The following is an 8,024-nucleotide window of genomic DNA, read 5'->3' on the forward strand; positions in this document are numbered from 1 at the left end:
TTTTGTTTTATTTCAGGACAGCGTCACTAATTTGCTGAGGCTGGCCTTGAACTTGTCATCCTCCTGCCTCAGCCTCCTAAGTAGCTGGAATTACAGGCGTGTGTCACCATGCACTGCATATGCAGTTCTTCTGCTTTCATTTCTTGTTCTACTTGTTTGGAGGTTCAATTCCAATGCTGGGAATTGAACCCAGGACCTCACACATGCTGGGCAAGCACTCTGAATCACATCCCCAGCATTTTGGAGGTGTTTTTTTTTAATGGAAGCAAAAACACTTTTATTCTACTATCTTGAAACTGGCAGACCACCATGGTGACCCTCATGGTCCTGGTGAGATGGGACACATCTGGTGGATCCCACAGATGGGCTGCTTTTTCCCTTTGGGAGCAGTGTGGAGGATCAAAGGACAAAGACCAAAAGCAGTGACTTGGATCGGTGTGGTTGTTGAAAGCCAGAAGAACGAGTCAAGGCCGGCAGACCATCCAGCAGAGGGATGGGTGGAGGAGAGAGACTGTGGTACGCAGCCAAAACAAAGAGAGTTGAGAACCAAGAAATTTATGAACAAGGAGTAGCAGGGTGGAAAAACAAGGAGGTGGTCTGGAAGGACTCCAGAGACAGACTGGGGATGCTTGTGGTGACTTTAAATCTTGTCCCTGCACTGCTTAAATATGCTGCTCAGGTCACTGAAAGGGATCGCGGTGGATGGGCAACCTCCTCCATTGCCCACTTGAGGAACTGAGTAAGAATGAGCTGGTGGCGCATACCTGTGACCCCAGAGGCTGAGACAGGAGGACAGCAAGTTCAAGGCCAGCCTGGGAAACTTAGTGAGATCCTGTCTCAAAACAAAGAGTAAAATGGGCTGAGGATGTCCCTGGGTTCAGTCTCTAGTACAAAAAAAAAAAAAAAAAGTTAAGCCGCTCCCCGCCCCCACCACCACCAGTCTGAATTCTGGGCATTTGTAAACTGTAAAGTGCTTGCTCATTTGATGTTTTGCTTCAAATTCTTTTTTTTTTTCTCTCTTTTTGGTCCCAGGGATTGATTCCAGGGGTGCTTAGTCACTGAGCCACATCCCCAGCCCTTTTTATATTTTATTTAGGGAGAGGATTTTGCTGAGTTGTTTAGAGTCTTGCTAAATTGCTGAGGCTGGCTTTGAACTTGTGATCCTCCTGCGTCAGCCTCCAGAGCCACTGGGATTACAGGCGTGTGCCACTGCGCTCGGCTCAAATCCTTAATCTGTGAAAGAAAAGGCAATTGCAGTTCCCTCAACTTAGTTTACAGATGTGAAAGGGTGCTGTGTAGGGTACTCCTCCCTTTGTGCAGAATATTCACGACAGGCCTGTTCATGCTGGAGCTCAGACACTTCAGTTTCAGACTGAACCTGAACACAGGAAGCTTAGGCGTGATCACTAGATGAAAGAAGCCCATCTAAAGAGGTTGCACACTGTAGGACTTCAACTACTTGACGTTCTGGGAAAGACAAAACCAAAGAGACAAAAGATTAGTGGTTGCCAGGAGTTGGGAGAAAAGACGGGTGAGTAGGTAGACCATGGAGAATTTGGGAGCCAGTGAAAATACTCTGTATAATATCATAGTGGTACATATATTCATCTAAATCTATAAAATACAACATCAAGAGTGAATCTTTGGGCTTGGGCTGTAGCTCAGTGGTAGAGCACTTGCCTAGCATGCGTGAGGCACTGGGTTCGATCCCCATCATCACATAAACTTTGGACTCTGGGTGATGGCCATGAGTCAGTACAGATTCATTGCTGTAGCAAATGTACCATTCTGATAGGGCATGATACTGAGGGAGGCCATGCATGTGAAGGCCAGGGGTTTTCTAGGGGACAGCCTTGTACCTTCCTGTCAATTTTGCTGTGAAACAGTTACTGCTCTAAAAAAAGATAAAGTCTTAAAAAAAAAAAAAAGGTCACTGGCATTCATAAGAGAATTTAGGACTAGATTTACTAATAGGGAAGTCACCCACCTAGAGGTACTGAAATCTTGAGAATTTCTCAAACAAGATCACTAGAAGGGATCTTAGGAAGCAAATTGGATTTTGAGGCTGGATCACTTGCCAACTAGCCAGCAATGAAGATCCTGTCCGTTGCTGGTGGCTTGTGGAGTCTCAGCAGCCCCCAGCAGGCCATCACGGTGCACTGTTAGGGGAGCGGAAAGGGGACATGAGAGGAGCAGCCTGGTGGGTGTGTGTGGCAGGTGTTGGAGAGTTTTAGACTTTGGAATGGGGAGGCTCTAGCTGGAGGTCATCAGCAAGAGAAAGACAATGAGTGGCTGAAGGGGATGAGCCACCAACAGAGTGTGACCTCACCAACGTGCTGATAAGAAGTCATTGTCAAATAGTCACTTGATTCCCTCTTAATCAGTAAAGGGGACCTTATGTGACGCAGAATGTCTGATGTTTAAAAGGTCAGCTCTGTGCAGGCTGCTCAAGATGCCCAGAATGTATCTGGCAAGTAGTAAGAGCTCAATAAATATTTGGGTAATACATTTCTGATTTTTAACTTTTTTTTTTTCTTCTGCGGTGCCAGGGATCAAACTCAGGGCCTTGAATATGTTAGGCAAGTGCCCTACCACTGAACTATCCCCAGACCAATAAAGTCTGGGGACATTCCACAAAATCCCTAAGAGTAAGGAATCAAGGGCAGGAGAGGTAGCAGAGAGAAGGATAAGAACTGGGGAAATCGAGGCATAGAAAAGAGAGAAATAGATAATAATAGACCTATTAATAATAGGAAATGTTCACACCAAGCGTGTGTCTTTTAGGAATCACTTGTTTCTGTCAACAAGTAACTAAATACTTATAGTCATGATCTCACTTGATACCTAAAACCACCTTTGGAGGAAGCCAATATGATTCTCACTTACATATGTGAAAGTGAAGTCAGAGAGGTTAAGTGAGTTGCCCAAGATCACATAGCTAGTAAGAAGTTATGCTGAAATTAAAATCCAAACTGTTTCTCCCTAGAGTCAGAGCTCTCAATAAAAATAAATGCTGGGGCTAGGTTGTGGCTCAGAGGTAGAGTGCTCACCTACCATGCATGAGGCACCGGGTTCGATCCTCAGCACCACATAAAAATAAAATAAAGATATTGTGTCCACCCATAACTAAAAAATAAATATTTTTAAAAAATGCTTATGAGGCCAATGCCTTCTATGTTCCAGGCATGGTTCTAAGCATTGTACACTTACACTTGCTACCCCATAATATTCTTGTTCTTATCACCACCATGCCTATGTTATAGACAAGGAAACTAAGGCACAGGAAAATTAAGGAATAGACCTAAGGATTTGCATCTCAAGGATCTAGTTCCAGCCTCTGGACTCTCAACTAATACCAAGTGGACAGATTCACCTGGCTACAATACTGTGCAAATACAGAGGGGCAGAGCTGATGGTGAGAAACTTGAGCTTGCAATAAAGACTCTTGTGTGATTGCATCGGATTCAGCTCCTGGAGAGCTATTGGGGTCCCACGAATCTGGTATAACAATGGCTGGCATTTAGGTTGTGACATATGACCCAGTTTGATTTTGTGAGATAACAGAGACTGGGTTTGAACACCTGGTTTTCCACTCACTGGCTAGATGAACTTCACTCCTGTGAGTCTGAATTTCCTTAATTGTAACTTGGGAATAATAATAGTATTCATCTTGCAATTTTAAGGAGTAAATGAGGCAATGTACATAAAAGTTCCTGACATGAATCAAGACCTTTTAGTGACTTTTCCCCTCCATCACATTACAGATATTTAGCTTAGATCAGGGGTCTTGACTCACTTGTATCACAGCTCTTTAGAAATCTGGGAAGCTGATGAAGCCTTTCTCAGGAAAACAATCTTAGAAGGGAAGCTGAAGATAATGAAATACCATTACCAAAGAAAAATTTAATTCAAATTTATGACATAGTACTTATAATGCATTAAATAATAAGACCTAGACTTAAAAACAGCATACAACAGGGACACAGCCACATCAATGTTTATTTTTTATTTTTTTAAAGAGAGAGAGAGAGAAGAGAGAGAGAGAGATAATTTTTTTTTTTAATATTTATTTTTAGTTATCGGCGGACACAACATCTTTGTTTGTGTGTGGTACTGAGGATCGAACCCGGGCCACACGCATGCCAGGAGAGCCTGCAACCGCTTGAGCCACATCCCCAGCCCCACATCAATGTTTATTGTAGCACAATTCACAATAGCTAAACTGTGGAGCCAACCTAGATGTCCTTCAGTGGATGAATGGATAAAAAAAAAGTGGCATTTATACACAATGGAATTTTACTCAGCATTGAAAAAGAACAAAACCATGGCATTTGTAGGTAGATGGATGGCATTGGAGAAGATAATGCTAAGTGAATTTAGCTAATCCCAAAAAAATCAAATGCCAAATGTTTTCTTTGATATAAGGAGGCTGACTCATAGTGGGGTAGGGAAGGGGAACATGGGAGGGATAGACGAACTCTAGATAGGGCAGAGGAGTGGGAGGGAAAGGGAGGGGGCAGGGGATTAGCAAGGATGGTGGAATGTGATGGACATCATTATACAAAATACATGTATGGGGCTGGGGATGTGGCTCAAGCGGTAGCGCGCTCGCCTGGCGTGCGTGCGGCCCGGGTTCGATCCTCAGCACCACATACAAACAAAGATGTTGTGTCTGCTGAGAACTAAGAAAAAATAAATAAATATTTAAAAAAAAATGCAAAATACATGTATGAAGACTTGAATTGGGTGTCAACATACTTTATATACAAACTTTATATGAAAAATTTCATACTTTATATGAAAAATTGTGGTATATATGTGTATTAAGAATTGTAATGCAAAAAAACCTAAGTACATGATGTATAAAGGCATGAATTGGTATGAACATACTTTATATACAGAGATATGAAAAATGGTGCTCTATATGTATAATAAGAATTGTAATGCATTCCACTGCTGTCTTGTATTTAAAAAATAAAATCAATAAAAGATTAAAAAATAATAATAAGACCTGTGGCAGGTTCATTAACTACAGTAAATTCAAAGAACTAATGAGGATAAGACATTGGGGGACAGCCTACAGTGCCTGTCATGTGAATGAACTATTGGAGGTTCCTATGGGTGATAGTAGCTGGTCCTGCTAAGTCCCCTGGGTTTTCTTTTTCTTTTGGAAGAAGAGTACCAGGGATTGAACTCAGGGGCACTTGAGCCACATCCCCAGCCCTGTTTTGTAATTTATTTAGAGACAGAGTTGTTTAGCAGCTCACTAAACTGCTGAGGCTAGCTTTGAACTCGAAATCCCTCCTACCTCAGCCTCCTGAGCAGCTGGGATTACAGGCGTGCGCCATCATGCCTGGCTTTCACTGGGTTTTGTTGCCTACATTCACAACCGAAGGCAATGCTCAATCGCAGTCAGAAGTCAGTTGATTTAAATAATGTAACTTTTTCCCCCATTCAAGTGTACAAAGGGGAAGGCGTGCAGAGGGAGCTCTGGAATTGGCCAGTTTGTTGGAGTCAGTTCCAGCAGGAGGGGGCCTCTTCGGTCATGTTTCTGGAGGTGCAGTACTTGGCTCTGGATGGGAGAACTAGTACATCTAAAAGTCACTGTGCCCTAGAACAAGTTCCTGAGCTTTCCCCCACCCCTAGACCTGCCCCACCCAAAGCCTTCCTCTTCCAGCTGCCCAGTGTAAACCTCAGAGCTTCACAAAGGGCCTCACACCCATGACGATCCATCAGGAAATCCTATCACTCTGCTTTTAGAATAAATCCAAATTTGACCACTGCTCACCCCCTCCACTCCTCCCAACCTGCTCTCAGCCACTATTACCCATCACCTGGCAACTGCTAAGACCCTCCCATTCCTCCCTGCAACTCATTCTCAACATTCTTTTTTGGGAAGGAAGTGGGGCTGGGGATTGAACCCAGGGGTGCTTTACCACCAAGCTACATCTCTGGCCCTTTTTATTTTAAGACAGGCCAAGTTGTTTATGTACGGCCTCATCGAATTGCTAAGGCTGGCCTCTAACTTGTGATCCTCCTGCCTCAGACTCCCGAGCTGCTGGGATTACAGGTGTGCACCACCGTGCCCAGCTGAGTGTCTGTTTTCTATGTGCCAACTCTTTGCTCACTCGGCTACAGGCATATCCGCCTCCTTGCTATTCCTTGAGTATGCCAGGCAAGCTTCTACACTGGGGCCTTTGCACTCACTTAATGTTCCTTTGACATTAATCTTCCCTCCAATATCAGCCTCTCTGACTCTCACATCTCTTTGAAGTCTTCAGGCAGATGTCACCTCCCCCATGAGGCCTACTCTGATTACCCAATTTAAACATATAACTGCTATTTCCAGCCCTCCTGGTCCCCTTACCCTGTTCTAAGTTTTCATTTGTCCTTAGCATGTAAGGCATTCGAGAATGTTATATAATATACTTAATTATGATGTTTATTTTTTCTCTCCCTCCTTTCATCCACCTCCAACTTGAATATAAGCTCCATAAAGAAAGGAATCTTTATTTTGCTCTCTGCTGTGTTCCTAGCACCTAGAACAGGAGGTAGCACAGTTAGGAGCTCAGTAAGTTGATTAAGCCAATAAATAAAGGGCAATTGGGAGGCGGCATGTCACAGAGAAACAGCTCTGACCCAAAAGCAAGAATCCATCTCTGTTCCCAGCTCTGCCACCCACAAGCTGTGCTACCTGGAACGAGTCACGGCCCCTCTCTGAGCTGAGTCTCCTCATCTGTAACACAAAAGTCACAAACATACCTCATGAAGTTTTGAGGACTCAGTGAGTCCGTCGGTCAGGGCCTGGCACTTTGGAGGTGTTTCATAAATGTGACTTCCTGGTCCCCTTTTGATCTGCGTAGGTAACTTCCTCCTGTTGGCATGGGGTCCCTAGAACTCCCGTAAAAGGGCAGGGCTTGGGTTCTCTCCCCGTCCTGTTCTCAAAAGGCTCAGAATAGAACTGAAGCCTCCTGGCTCTGCTGGGAGCTGCAGCCAACAGACCACACGACCACTTTTTCCTGTCCACTACTTTCCTTTGAGGTGGAAAGTAGTCCGTTGGAATAACTCAGCCCAGGGGCAGGGAAAGGAAAAAACAGCAAAAATTGTTTTAAAAGGGAGTTATACAAGCACATGCAGGAAAACCCCATTGAGGGGTTCAGTGCTGATTCAAAGGAGGAGGAAATATAAAATTTGACAGTTTTCCAGGCCCTTCTCTGGTCCTGAATTTCCTCTCTTCCATCACACATTTTTCTCGCCCTCAAAACGGGCATTAAAAAAAAAAAAAAAAAAAGATGACAGGTTAAAAAATAGACCCTGTAGAAGAGGGCGGGGCATCCGAGGTGGTTTGTTGGGTAACAGTGTAAACCTGCTCCCTGTGCCCCGCCAGTTCCCTGGGTAATGATGGGGAAAAGCAGGCTGGAGAGAGGCCCCAGTCCCCCCTGGGGAGGAGAATGGATTCTGGATTACTAATGGAGAACGGTTTCCAGGGCCGCTTTGATCTCCTGCCCGATCCAGGGCTGGAGACCAGTGAGCCAGGGCTCCAGGGAGACCGGTCCTCCACGCAGCTGTCTTCCCACCAGGGCGGGGGCTGCAAAGCCCGGCCGCCCTCCAGCCGGCTCCTGGGTCCATGTGTCCTCAGCCCCCCCCCCCCCCCCCCCCCCCGGAGTCCAGCCTCCCCTTCTGTCCCCACCCCAAACAGAGCTGAGCTGGCAGCTGAAACTGAGTAAGTGTGAAGGGAGACCGCACACTGGTCTTTGTTGAGGGTGTGTTTTTGCCAAGCGGCTTGGTAGAGAAGATTGCATTTCTCGGTTATTTTTAAACCTGGATTTCTGGAATTTGATTTGGAAAAAACCCAAAACAAAATAGAAAGTCAAGTCATGGGAGATGAGTGGCTCTGGGCATCCTCTCAAGGCGGCTCGATAGTCCCTAGGGCTGTTGGGAGCCCTGGGAGGGTCGGGCCATGGGAGGACAGGGAGCAGAGGCTGGAGTCACTTCTGCAAAGCATCCTGCTGCTGAGGCCAGGA

At 45.2% G+C, this 8,024-nt stretch overlaps 1 long non-coding RNA gene across 2 annotated transcripts; it reads right to left on the reverse strand.

Moving 5' to 3' along the window:
- Positions 1–249: 249 nt before the first annotated feature.
- LOC308656899 lies at positions 250–7,590 on the reverse strand. Of its 2 annotated transcripts, none has more exons than XR_014023794.1 (3): positions 6,763–7,590; positions 1,988–2,159; positions 250–1,467 (listed from the first exon to the last, which is right to left on the reverse strand). It is a non-coding gene; the product is annotated as an uncharacterized lncRNA (long non-coding RNA). The 2 variants fall into 2 exon arrangements; XR_014023795.1 differs by lacking the exon at positions 1,988–2,159 and adding an exon at positions 3,797–3,868.
- Positions 7,591–8,024: the final 434 nt, after the last annotated feature.

The sequence above is a fragment of the Spermophilus citellus genome (genome assembly GCF_964194105.1).
Source record: "Spermophilus citellus genome assembly, chromosome: 9".
NCBI lineage: Eukaryota > Metazoa > Chordata > Mammalia > Rodentia > Sciuridae > Spermophilus > Spermophilus citellus.